We start from the raw sequence: 13663 nt of genomic DNA on the forward strand, positions 1-13663 counted from the left end.
GTTTATGTGTGTTTCAGTAGGATAATAAAGAACATAGGAAACGAATACCATGTATGAACTTTAGAAACGCTTTATTTGAGAAAACCAATATTTCGACCCATCCTTAGATCTTTATTATTTGAAACGTCTCGACATAACTCAAATTATTTGTGAGAAGAGAATGAGATAATGGAGGAAAAGCCATGGCTTCAGACGTGCGTCAATTCTCCTACGTTTGTAGCCGAATCGCACGCTGGAGATTACAGTAATGAGTTCTACCAATACCGGAACACATTGTAGTAGATACCAAAATGTTTTGCGTCATTTGTCACACAACTATGAGGTACTTCGTAACTGATTCCCAATTCTGGTAGCAATTTTAAAATGAGTGTACAGAGAGATGCGAAAATCAACGCTAATTTCCCAGGAGAAATATCAAGTGGCAAAACCCTTGCTTAATGAGATTTGCGCGCTTGGGTTAATGGTTTTGTATAGCATTGATTCTATTCGTTACAGGATTCGTCATTCGCCACGGGAGAAGCAACAATAATTGTCCACTGTAAAAACTTTAAAAACGCGTCACCAACTGTTACACGGAACGCGTCACATTTTGTCGGAAATTATACAGTATCATTTCACGAAATTATTCACGGTAACCTAATATTACCTTCTGATATTGTGCAAAGTACCATAATACAGTCAAAGAACAAAATATTACCCAAAAAATGGCAATTTTATTATAGTAAAAATATCACATTTACTATTTTCATGGTAATATAGTAGATTATGTTATAATAGTACTAGTAAATGATGCTATTTATGTGAATGTGTCTGTGATAGTGAGGTCTCACCACGAAATGAGACACATCGTTGGTGAGATCATATTGAGATATTCACCAAAATAGGTCAAAGGCAACATTTTTACTAAATTTTGATTTTAATGTTTTTGAATAACTTGATACTTATATTTTATGATTGTGTACTTTTTAAGTGAATTTTCTTACTAAAACAGTGTTCTTTTCGTATATTATTCTGTAATTCTAGTCCTATTATTTGTACAGGTTAGTTTATCTTTGAGGCCGATTTTCTCAAAAGCTGATTCTCATACACCTAAACTTTAAATGCTAACACCTCTGTATCTATTTATCCTAGGGAAGCCATTCAAAGACCAAATTAAAGCTTATAATGTGATCTACCAAAATGTAATATAAACTCATTTTTTGATTTTCTAACGATGAGATTCATTTTGTAGTGAGACTTTATCGAACTTAATGGACATGCAACATTAAGTGGATACCACATGAGGTATTACATTAAACGCTTACTTGCGTTTGTCTAAAGTAATGACCCATGGTGCCGGAGACGTATCGCGATCGACACCCTTGCTCCGTTACCCATGAACTGTTTATCCGTAAGCGGCGTAAGCGTTCATAATGTTATGTATTATAGCTGTAGAAACAGCTATAGAAGCCAACGTGCTTGTCTTTTGAGGGCGTCCTTTGGCGACCGAGACATCCTTTGATGGTCGACATCATGCACTTGTACGTTCCTGAGAGCTGAATGTTTCACGAATCAGTTTACTTATCTTACTTTCTGACGTTATAGGCCCTGGAGCGGATGCCGGATTTGGCGTAGGGGATACAATGCCACCTCAGCACCACCATGGTTTGGGCTGAGGTGCGAACATTTTGAGAATAATATGGGCCTCTAGGTGCACTAAAATTGCACTCTTGTACCTTAAAAATGTTACCGATAATTCATATCAACAATACAATACAATACAACAATTAGTTTTCCTAATACAAGATAAGAGTATGCAATCGCACCGTCTGCACCCCACCCCCACCCCAGGCTTATACCGGTACTTATCCACTTACGTCAGAAAACCAAAACGACGGCAGTGACTACGTGTGCCAAACGCCATAGCTACAAAATATTTCGATAATTGTCCACATTAACGTGATAATTTTTAACGAAAAAAGTCTACTTTACTTTAAATACGGTATGGTAGCATGAACATGTCTCCCAATAGGGACAGCCACCCAGATGCAGAGTTCTTGGCAGACTTTTGGATTTTATACTGTTCTTTACCCTTTCTCGTTAAGGTATACTGTACTCTTCGTCTAAAAGGTTTGCGAGCGCGTTAGATATGAATTTTATTTTCAATAGAATAGAAGAATAAATACAGACTCGAAGTTAATTATCACATTATTACGAGTTTTAAAAGACATACCGGTACCCACTAATAGTTGAAGAGATTGACAGGTTTGGGTCCACCGGGGTTTTAGTCGCGGTAGGACTGGAATTACTATACAAATACCAGGGTGAAATGATGATCGGGAATACCCCACATTAACGTGATAATTTTTAACGAAAAAAGTCTACTTTACTTTAAATACGGTATGGTAACATGAACAGGTCTCCCAATAGGGACAGCCACCCAGATGCAGATTTCTTGGCAAACTTTTGGATTTTATACTGTTCTTTACCCTTTCTCGTTAAGGTGTACTGTACTCTTCGTCTAAAAGGTTTGCGAGCGCGTTAGATATGAATTTTATTTTCAATAGAATAGAAGAATAAATACAGACTCGAAGTTAATTATCACATTATTACGAGTTTTAAAAGACATACCGGTACCCACTAATAGTTGAAGAGATTGACAGGTTTGGGTCCACCGGGGTTTTAGTCGCGGTAGGACTGGAATTACTATACAAATACCAGGGTGAAATGATGATCGGGAATACCGTGCCCGGCGCATACCTTAGTAAGTCATGTTAACCCAGCTTTATATTGTAAATTTATTTTATATTATTATGTCAATGAAATATTACCTAAGCATAACAATGTAAATGTAACCAGAGAAAGACGTTTAATCAATAACATGCGTTCACCGCCGAGCTACTATATGAAGCATAACTTCATTCATGTGCGAATTAAAGCAGGTGTAGGCCTAATTCTCCCTCATTTGTCACTGTGTTGAGAACTAGCTGTAATAATTTACACACTTTTATCATCAATTAAAATTAGCATACTGTACATTTTAGGTAAGTAGAGAGTTGTGGCTTAGTGGTTATTTGATGATTGCATTCCGATCAGTTTGACTTGGGTTAAAGTTCTGATAAATACTGTCGTCACTACGTTATGTTTTTCACATGCCTAATAAACCTCACGAACGCGTCAACATATGTGAGAGCTTGTCGTCGACGAACGCAGCAATTGAAAATTGATTGGGTGTGCGACGGGTCGTCGCGTTGCGTTATTTTTTTTTTTATTTATTTTTTTTTTGCGTTGACTACCGACGTAATGTGCCGAGCTTTAGGCTTAGGCCTACAGTTTATAATTCACCTAGGCCTAGTTTTCTCCCGTAATTGATGAGTAATTGCTATGTGAACGACATGGATGGTACGTAATGAGATGGAGGCTATGCGCTAGAACTCATGAAAAGGACGAGAAATTACATTGTCCCTATTTTCCGATAGTCTGATGACTGCTGTCACTACGGTTGTATTATCTAGTGTGTTTTATCGACTACTTCCGTTTCGACGTAAAAACGTCAGCACAGACATACTTCTTGTATTCTCGTGTGTTAATCACAGCGGAGAGAGAGGCATAGGCCTAAGACAGGTACATTAAACTAATAGAAATGCATTAAATAGTCGGAAATGATGTGTTTATCATGAAAATGATTCATTCTGCTTATAGTTTTGGATGGATATGCCTATACGCTAGGGTACCAAATCATGTTTAGCAATCACCTCTTAAAATACGGTAACTTTTTTCTTCAGAATAATTTTCTCTGTAAGTTAATGTGTAAAGCTCTTAAATAATTAATTGCATGCTTATTCAGGGGCGGATCCAGTAGGGGGAACGGGGAACGTGCTCCCCCTCCCCATTTTGCCACAAAATTTTAAAATTGCCAATTCAAATCAATGTTATGTGCTACTCATCTATTCTGAAAGTGTAGTGTCCCCACCGTTTGAAAAATCCTGAATCCGCCCCTTTTATATAAAAAATATCGCCAGAAATTAGACGCTCTTTACCAGAGTCAAGTTTAGTGTGAACCGTTGAAAATTAGACGCATACCCTGACGTAAACAAAAACTGTATAAACCGAGCACAGAATGAGGAGTTGCGGCTTCGGATCCGTTTACAGTGCAGTGCGTATGAGCAGTAAGACATAGAGATGGTTTTACTCGATTTCAATATTTAGATTACTGTATAGTCTCAAAAAGTTTTAATGCAACGTTGGTGATTGACATTCTTAGGGGCATATGTAAGGCCTGATAGTTGGAACTTAATTAATGGTTGAGAAGGGTAAAGTACAAGAGGCGATTTCACCCCATCGTTACCGTCCTATTTTTAATGAATATTACGTAACATGTTCTAGTATCTAGTTTCACGAATTAATACACTCATCACTTAAATAACTTTTATGGAACACGTATTACTTTAGTTTAACTCAATAGTGAATAGCTTATTATTAACTATAAGTTCAAGCACCGAATCTTATTTTACCATTAATGCGGATAACGTATCGATTATTCTAGTTACAATGTTTTCATAATTAGTACTGGTAACATATATTCCAACTCGAAATCTCAACTGAACTCGTCGATATTTTAATTGCAATTGTGGACGTAAGTATTTTGTTTGTATTGGTACACTCAGCCTCTACGATAATGACCCTTAAACAACAGCCCCACCCCGAACAATTACCCCAAATGACATTTAATCATGTGAAGAGAGACACGGATGATTTTTTTTTTATTGGAACTATTATACATTGGGGGTTACAAAAATACCAATGACAGCAACTTTATCCTGTACATAAGCCCAGACAGCAGCTCTAGGTTCCCAAAAGGACTTATTATTTATGGTATGATATGGTCGAATCTAATAATGATTAGAGATAGCAGAATGCAACTGAAACACCTGATCATGACACAGACAGTGTTTCTGGATATCAACTTTGTAATAAAACAGGAATTAAGTGAAGAATGGGACCATTTACACTGGAACTTTCAAATAATTGACAGCAAATATTTCCTACTTTAGCTATAGATTTCCCTTTGATAATAAGATTTCGTTACACTGACTTCAGATGAAATACAACAATGCCAAAATACAAACTCAGTAACAAATATTTATTAGATCGGATTAAACTACAGAACATGAATTGTCTATACATGATAAATGGTACAGCATCAGGTGTATTTCAATCAAATTGTTGAAAAATATGTAATTATTGGATTAGACCCTGGTAGCCCTTATTTGACTAACATTATAAAATGTATTAACTTTTGACAGCAGTCTCTTCTGGGTTACAGATGTAACAGCATTATATACTATAGTTAGTCAATAAAGCGATACCAGTTTAGAATTTTACATTGCTTTTTCTACTATTACAACAAATGTGTCCACCATTATGGTCTATAAGCTCTATGTGATATTAGGGATTGATTGTAAATCAAGTATCTACCCGTATATGATTTTAATATACTGCATACAAAATTGAACTGCGGTATTGTACACTGCGGTAACAATGTGTTTGTAGCAGTACGATACAAAGAACAAGCAAGAAACACTTAACTAATAGTTAAACTATCCCCCGCCGGACACCATCCCGGTATTTCTGAGTCTAGGTTTCGGGGCTAGAATTTATGATAATACTTTCATTTTGTCCTGTATTTGTTAGAAAACAATAAATACTTAAAAACTTAAACCGAGGTATTGTGCATTGAGGTAATAACATGTTTAAAGCTGTACTAAGCAAAAACAAGGAACACTTAACTAATAGTTAAACTATCCCCCGCCGGACACCATCCCGGTATTTCTGAGTCTAGGTTTCGGGGCTGGAATTTTATCTGAAACTACTTTAATTTTTCTACGTTTGTAAATATAAACAAAAAACACTTAAAAATTAAAAACCGAGGTATTGTACATTGAGGTAACAATGCGTTTTAGTACTTCAATACAAAGTACAAACAAGATATATTTAAATAAAGGTTAAACTATCCCCCGCCGGACACCATCCCGGTATTTCTGAGTCTAGGTTTCGGGGCTAGAATTTATATGCAAAACTTCCATTTTGTCCTGTATTTGTTAGGAAACAATAAATAGTTAAAACTTTAACCGAGGTAGTGTGCATTGAGGTATAGATACATGTTTGAAGCTGTACTAAGCAAAAACAAGAAACACTTAACTAATAGTTTCGGGGCTGGATATGTAATTGTTATTAATTTTTTTTTCTTGAATTTGTTATATAAACAAATATATGTACCAATTCAGTAACTGGAAATGTTATGCTATAAGCTTAGCATGTTCTAATCATCATCTTCACATTCAATATCACTGTCATCACTCCATGGATGGTCATCATAATCAATATCAGTGTCAAAATCTGCAATCTCAGACTCTGTACTTTCACTTCCTCCCTGATCCATTTTGTCATCATCAAGAAGCTCTGTATCAGAATCAACATCATCAAGAAGCTCTGCATCAGATACTGTGCTTGGTTCATCAGTTTGTGCTGACTTCAAACCTTCATTGTCAATTAGTGTGTCTGGCAGAGGTTTTCCCACAAACCATTTGGGCAAATATTTCCCTTCACCACTATCAATCCATCCGAAATTCAATGGGTGCAAGTTTTTTGTTGGTTCATGAGTATGTGCCCGCCTCCACATCATAGAAACATAATTCACCCTTAACAAGTGTTGGGTGAGTGTGTTCTCACATGGTGGCAAAGATGAACAGTTGATTTTTTTCACTTGGACATTTTTCTTACCACATGTCATTTTAGTGAAAGACTGGTACCTTGCTTCATTAATGTTATCCAGTGCCTTGAACCCATAAATCCTGCATATGTATGCAGTGACTGTAGATTTATGCATGGTATCACTACACAATGACTTTAATGCAGTGACATGACTTGGGGCATTCTCTAAATATGTAAACGGTATAGATTTGCCTTTTCGGTAAAAAGCAGAGGTGAAGTCGCATCCAGTTAGAGCATGGAAACCAATGAGCGCTTCACTTAATCCTATCTGCTTCTTTTCGAGCTCTTTTGAGATGTCTGTAGCATTTATGAATCTTCTGGTGTTAGCTGAACCAAAGTCCAGCCAAATGTTTGAGTTTTCTGTCATTTTTGTGGCAAGACCTACTAGTATGACGAGTACATCTGTGTCTGAAGACCTGACAATTACGTTTCCGCCAGTTAGGTAAACATGAAATGCCAGAAGAGTGTCAGCTTCTTCATGGGTTCCCTGAAACTCTGTTGGTTCTTCAACTTCCAGTATTCCCAATGAGTTAACTTTCAGTTTAAGGCATTTACCACCATGTGAAATATACACCTTCTTCCTACCAACAATCGGAGCGTAATGATCTTTCTTTATCTCATTTAGTAAAAACGTTGCAAGCGCTTCTTTGAAAGACCCGTCTTTTAACAGTTCAATGCCTTTCTTCTGTTGCTGTTGTTCAGCTCCAGTTATCACGAATTGATTGACTGAATCTTGCTCTGCACCTCGTTTCAGTCTTTCATTGTCTTTTATTGATGGTGTTACATACTTGTCCAACAGCAAATGAACTTGATCTCCATCGGCAGAACACACTTTGATCATTATATCTGAAACTATTTTGCCATAGGTTGATGCATTGTGCCGTGGCAAAACTTCATGTAAAACAAGTCCACCATCAAAGAGTGTTGCATTAACCAGAGTTGGTACATCATTTTGTTGCGATGTTTGCTTTGATTCTAACACTTTTGTAAGAGTTGCTTTATTTGTTTTTGTTGGTGTACCGTCAGTATGTGCCAGTGAAAGTGGAAGTTCAGTAATCGGAAAAGCCAGAACATAATTTATATCAATATCAGTTTTAGATAGCAAGTATCCAAATGCATCACGAACACATTCAGCTGCTCCTAAAGCTTTTTTCTCCTTTGATGATTTCACCTTCATATTTCCTGCAGCAAAGTTTTTAACCTTTACACGCTTCACTGTCTTCAACAATCTTTTGTCATCTGTGACACACTCCTTATAGAACTCACGACTCAGCTTCGCTCCTCGCTGCAGTGTTCCTAGTAGATATGTACTTGTTGCCAGACTAGCAGATTTTCCAGTAGCAATGTTGACTAACCTGGTTGGTGATTCTATGGCGAATGGATTACATGTTTCATTCAACATATCAACAAGTTTATCTACATCATTGTTGTCTCTTTCAATCCTTCGTTTACGCAACTGGTTAGCTGGGGTTTCACCAGGCTGGATACCACACATGTCTTTCATCTCAGACACAGCCATACTTCTTTGGGTTAGATTTACACACCAACGCCGAAATGCGCCTTCTGAGTTAGCAAAAGAAGTGATTCCCGTGGCAGAAGAAGCAGCATCTCTGTTGACAGTCTGCTCCAGTGTAAGATCAATTGGACTCCTAGAGTATGCCTTAGTTGTTCGTCGAGTTGAAAAAGCACCAGCTTTTAGAATGTCTAATGCTATTGGATCCATGTGTTTCAGCTTTTCGAGAAACAGTGAGCCCCATCGAGCATAATTTGGCCGGTTTAGAGAGAAGAATGTTTCAATCAGAAAAGGCAATACTTGAATGTATAGGTTCACATCATTTGTCCTCACTGCACGCTGGAGTTCGCGATATAGACGATTGATGAGATAGATGTAAAGTGCCCAGAATGCTGCTGTTTCACCATATTCATTCTTGATACACCGATGAAAGAAATCTTCATAGTTAGAAAGTAACTTTTGAAAGTCTTCACTTTCAGCAATCTTGCATTGCATTTCAGTGTCTTCTGTTTCAACAACTTGAATGGCTTCTATGATTGCATCATGTTCCCCTTCGCAGACAGTGCTTAGAAATCGCTTGAACAAGGCTTTTTCGAGTGCTAATGCAGACACTTGATGAATACGAGTACACCTGTTGTATAGTTTCCCATGAATGAACCCGTTTAATGAGCCTTCAGCCAGTATATTCGACTCAGTTAGCAGATATTCCAAACCAGAATCTGAAATATATGTTCCTACAGCTCCGAAAAATGCCAATTCAACGTGAAAATGACCAAGCAAAATAATTAACCTATCGAATTGAGGTGCTTTTAAGGCTTGGATTGAGTATGCCTTCAATGCTACTGCAAGGTCATATGTGACAGGATGGTAATGCATTTTGTTCTCGTCTGCAACTTTCAGGGATCGCAGCATAGTCTCTTGCACAACATCATTCCGAGTTGGCGGTTGCGAAATCGGGTCCATGTAGGCGATGACAGTCAGAGGCAGAGAATCTTGAACGAACTGAGAGTAAAATCCATTGAAGAGGGGAAGGCGTTCATAATATGACTTGGCTAACCACATCAAGTACAGGTTTTTTGCACTTACAAGATCATAAGTTATGTTGTTATCATCGAATTCATCCTGATTACTACATTCAAATTTGAATGTGGCCAGTTTCAGGTTTGCATAAAATGGAGGTACTAACTTTTTTGTCCCTTGGAACCTTCTCCTAGGTCTCCCAACAACTGAAGTGACTGGGGCCTCTTCTACCATGACTTGCTCGTGGGTGACATTTTGATACGCTATACCAACTGTAACATGAAGGCTATTCTTACCATCCAGTGTCTCCATGTTTAGGTCATAATTGTCCCATGCAGTCCCTGTAATAAAAATATATTATTGTCATAATAGTGCACAAATAATGTATTTGCTTATTACAAGAACCAAACATACATTTTTTTTCCCTAATGTAGTGTAACTTATTTTTACCTGTAGCTAGCATCTGCTGCAACAGCAGCCCAGAAGGTGTCTCCAATTCTCCTGACTGGCATGTATAAGCTATCTCTGTTTCCAGACGCTTACACTCATCATAACTAATTGTGTGACTAAGTCGATTAAGAATAGTGATGGCTACCTTTGAGCCAAGCATTGATGACAACCCAAGCCCCAATGATGTGTTTTTCCATGGCTTGACTTTTCCCCTTGTAGTTGCAAACACTGCATCTGATGCAATCGATAACGATTTTCTTTGTGCAGCATCTCCTGGGTTAGGAGCCAAACCACTTACTAAGGTATGGAAGAACAGTGTAGTCATAGGTGGTAGTTCTGGTGAATTTTGTTTCAGAGTGTGAACTGATGTTGGAGTAGGCATTTTCGTTTTTTCCATTTGTAGAATTTCTGACCGAAGAGCCATGGCAGCGCATCGAATCTCCTCGTCATGGATGGTTGTGTTCTTTAAAAGTAATTTTGCCTCATCGAAGCTCATACCTTGTGGATATAAGAAGCTGCCTTCCTTTTTCGATTCTTTACTAATCAGTAATCTCTCCCCAAAGGTGCTCTTTAATTTGGTAACAAGTGTCTGCAAAGTATACAAATCAATATTTTCATCTGCCCCTCCTGTCACCTTGTACTGTTCTTTATACAAGTCTAAAAGTTTAGGACCATATTTTGGAATGCGTTTCAAAAGGATTTCCTTTTCAATGTACGCTACAAACATTTTAAACGCTTCTTCATGCTGTTTTCTGTTTGAAATACCCATACCTATTTCAACACCAGCCTCTTCAAACTCATTTGTCTCACGAAGGAATTTCAGCCTGCAGGAATTATGGTAGTGTGCCTCAATGGCAACTAAATCTTCGGAACCAAGTGAGAGTATTCTCTGACTGTTTCTTAAACCCATGTTGCGTTTGGCAGCATTAACTAATACACTACTACTTTCCACTGTTTCCACTTTATGAAGTTTTTCAAAGGATCTGTTGCCCGAACATGACTTAATTCTCTTCCGAATAATTGAACAGAATATGCAGCAGTGGACTAAAACTCCCTTTTTATCGGACTGAGGTAAGTCAGATTTAGAGCGCATAGATGTCTGTGATGGGCATTTTGCTTCTTCTACTTCATCATCTGCCTTTCTTTTCACTGCACAAAATCTGCTGTGGCAACTTGTATGATAATACATATCATTAGATGATTCCATTGAGGTGATGTCTTGTGTGGCGGTAGCAAAACTGTCACGGCTAAGCGACCGTCTACGTTCTGCAGCATTTCGTACAGTATCCTGTGATTTGTATTTCTTAACCCCAGGCACCTCATCGTTGTTCTTCTTACAGATAATACATGGCTTAAAAAATAAAACAAAATTGGGTTTTTCACTATGGAGAAGTAGTCAAGCAGTTGAAAATAGACAGTGCCTAAACTTCATTAGCTAGATAAATAGGTATTATATATATTATCATTGTCAGATTATGTAAATGTAAGAAATTCTTACCTGTAATATTGGTGGGTCCATGATGACATGACATTAATGCCGGAAGCATAGGATGTTCTGAAAATTCCCAGTTTTGAGGCATTTTGAGTATTCCAGATTCTTTATGCCCTTGGGATTTCCTAACCTCAGCTACTGTATACAGTATGATATATCTGGAATGTTGAGCAACTGACAGATCATTTGTCATTAGGCCTACTGTCTGGGCCTATGTACAGGATAAAGTTGCTGTCATTGGTATTTTTGTTACCCCCAATTCATAATAGTGCCAATGGAAAAAGTTTCATCCATGTCTCTCTTCACATGATTAAATGTCATTTGGGCGTGGCCTTTAATGTTACTGTTTAAGGTCACGTACATGAAAAAATTGCTGTCATCGGTGTGTCAGCATTCTACAATGTACAAGTAATAATTCCTAGTTGGTTTCATTCATGTCTCTCTTTGCTTGATATTATCATGTTGCTACCATATAAGATCCCCGTGGGTCCCTTGGGGCTGCTGTCTGGGCTTATGTACAGGATAAAGTTGCTGTCATTGGTATTTTTGTAACCCCCAATGTATAATAGTTCCAATAAAAAAAAGATAATTGGAACTTAATTAATGGTTGAAAAGGGTAAAGTACAAGAGGCGATTTCACCCCATCGTTACCGTCCTATTTTTAATGAATATTACGTAACATGTTCTAGTATCTAGTTTCACGAATTAATACACTCATCACTTAAATAACTTTTATGGAACACGTATTACTTTAGTTTAACTCAATAGTGAATAGCTTATTATTAACTATAAGTTCAAGCACCGAATCTTATTTTACCATTAATGCGGATAACGTATCGATTATTCTAGTTACAATGTTTTCATAATTAGTACTGGTAACATATATTCCAACTCGAAATCTCAACTGAACTCGTCGATATTTTAATTGCAATTGTGGACGTAAGTATTTTGTTTGTATTGGTACACTCAGCCTCTACGATAATGACCCTTAAACAACAGCCCCACCCCGAACAATTACCGAACAATTAAAAAATACACGCGCCTTTCCAGGTGGTAGAGTACTTTTATGAAGTACTGTAATGTTCACGGGGTGCGATGAATCTAATTATTAATGGCTCCTGCTTGGGGCGTGCATCTTTGCCTAGCACTTTTAATAGACCTTTCCAGAGTGTGTGTGTCAATCAAACTTAACTGACCAATCAAAACAGCGCCAAGAATACGCGCGTCTAACAAGCACACGTGTTGTCCCACAAACGCACGTGTTTGCGTATGTTTTAACACTATCGTTGTATGGACCTTAGCAACAATATCCAAGGGGCGGGGCTAAGCGGAAAGGCCTATTTAACATTATACTTCGCAACTATGGAAACAATAATTATAGATGAAAAAAGAAACACCTTACCATAAACATAGTTCTACATTTGTTTAGGAAGCTGGTGATTCATATATTTGGAACTTAAACTAGTTACTTTTACCTTGTTAGAACATTTGCCTACAACCAGGGAGGCTACAACAGAACAGGGACTGAGGGCATGCTTCTGGTTGGCGAAACTGTTAAAATCTGTAGCACTGGGCCGATAACGAATGAAATAGACCTAGGTGGACAATATTATCATAGATATATCATAGTAATTAAGCCCTATGCCTACTATATAATAACTTAATAATATCTATTAATTCGTGTGTGGTTGGGTGTGATACGTACTGACGCTACAAGGCCCACTGAATAAAACATAGTCCTTTAAAATGTCTGTATAGACCTACCCCTTATCTCGATGGCAAGACAACATTTTATTCATGAAGCATGGCAATACATTAATTACGATTTTAATGACTTCTTTTCTTATTTAAATAAAAATGGTTGTCAATTTATAGAAACTACCTTCTCATATTCAAAGTAGATTGGACACAAGACAGGCGTGCTTAGAATAAAGTTTGGCGCACGAAGTAAGCTCCGTGAAAGGCCTCTGACGTGAAATTTACATCAGTGGACACGCGACCTTTAATTAGTGTGCATACTAATGGCTAGAGTGGGTGCTGTTACACTATAGTATGGGTACTTGATTGATGAATGAAACTATTGCCGATTGGTTTATAGAGTCTGTTTGGGTCTGTAAGGCACGCGAAACGCAGCGTGTCCCCACCGACTCGCAGCATGTCCCCGCGTGATATGATCTAACTTCAGCTACTGGTTCTTATAATACTTCATATAACATAAGAAGCAAGAACAATCTGCAAACGAGCAGAACGTATCTAATTCTAAGTTTAATCCAATTCGAACGAAAGTTATTATTTACAGCAAAAACCAATTGGAATGCTATTATTTGAATCGATTTTCAACGTGTTTTGCCAAGTTTTGGCTCATTTCAGAGTCTAATAACATTGGGATCGCATTTCATTGTCGTTAAATTACGATGCTAGTATCCTAATAAAAA

At 37.6% G+C, this 13663-nt stretch overlaps 1 protein-coding gene across 5 annotated transcripts in view; it reads left to right on the plus strand.

The window, feature by feature from the left end:
- Positions 1–13663, plus strand: part of LOC117113656 (gamma-aminobutyric acid type B receptor subunit 2-like) — a 94717-nt gene that overhangs the window by 37050 nt on the left and 44004 nt on the right. Inside the window, exon 1 of one of the 5 annotated variants that reach the window (XM_033257064.1) lies at positions 2725–2743. The exons of 3 other annotated variants lie outside the window; for them this stretch is intronic. The gene's annotated coding sequence lies outside the window, so the exon portion shown is untranslated. Of the gene's footprint in view, positions 1–2724; positions 2744–3004; positions 3024–13663 lie in introns of those variants that run through there. One more of the 5 variants, XM_033257065.1, reaches the window with a different exon arrangement.

The sequence above is a fragment of the Anneissia japonica genome, unplaced genomic scaffold (assembly GCF_011630105.1).
Source record: "Anneissia japonica isolate Jap-2015-1 unplaced genomic scaffold, ASM1163010v1 scaffold1665_len535045_cov187, whole genome shotgun sequence".
Taxonomy (NCBI): domain Eukaryota; kingdom Metazoa; phylum Echinodermata; class Crinoidea; order Comatulida; family Comatulidae; genus Anneissia; species Anneissia japonica.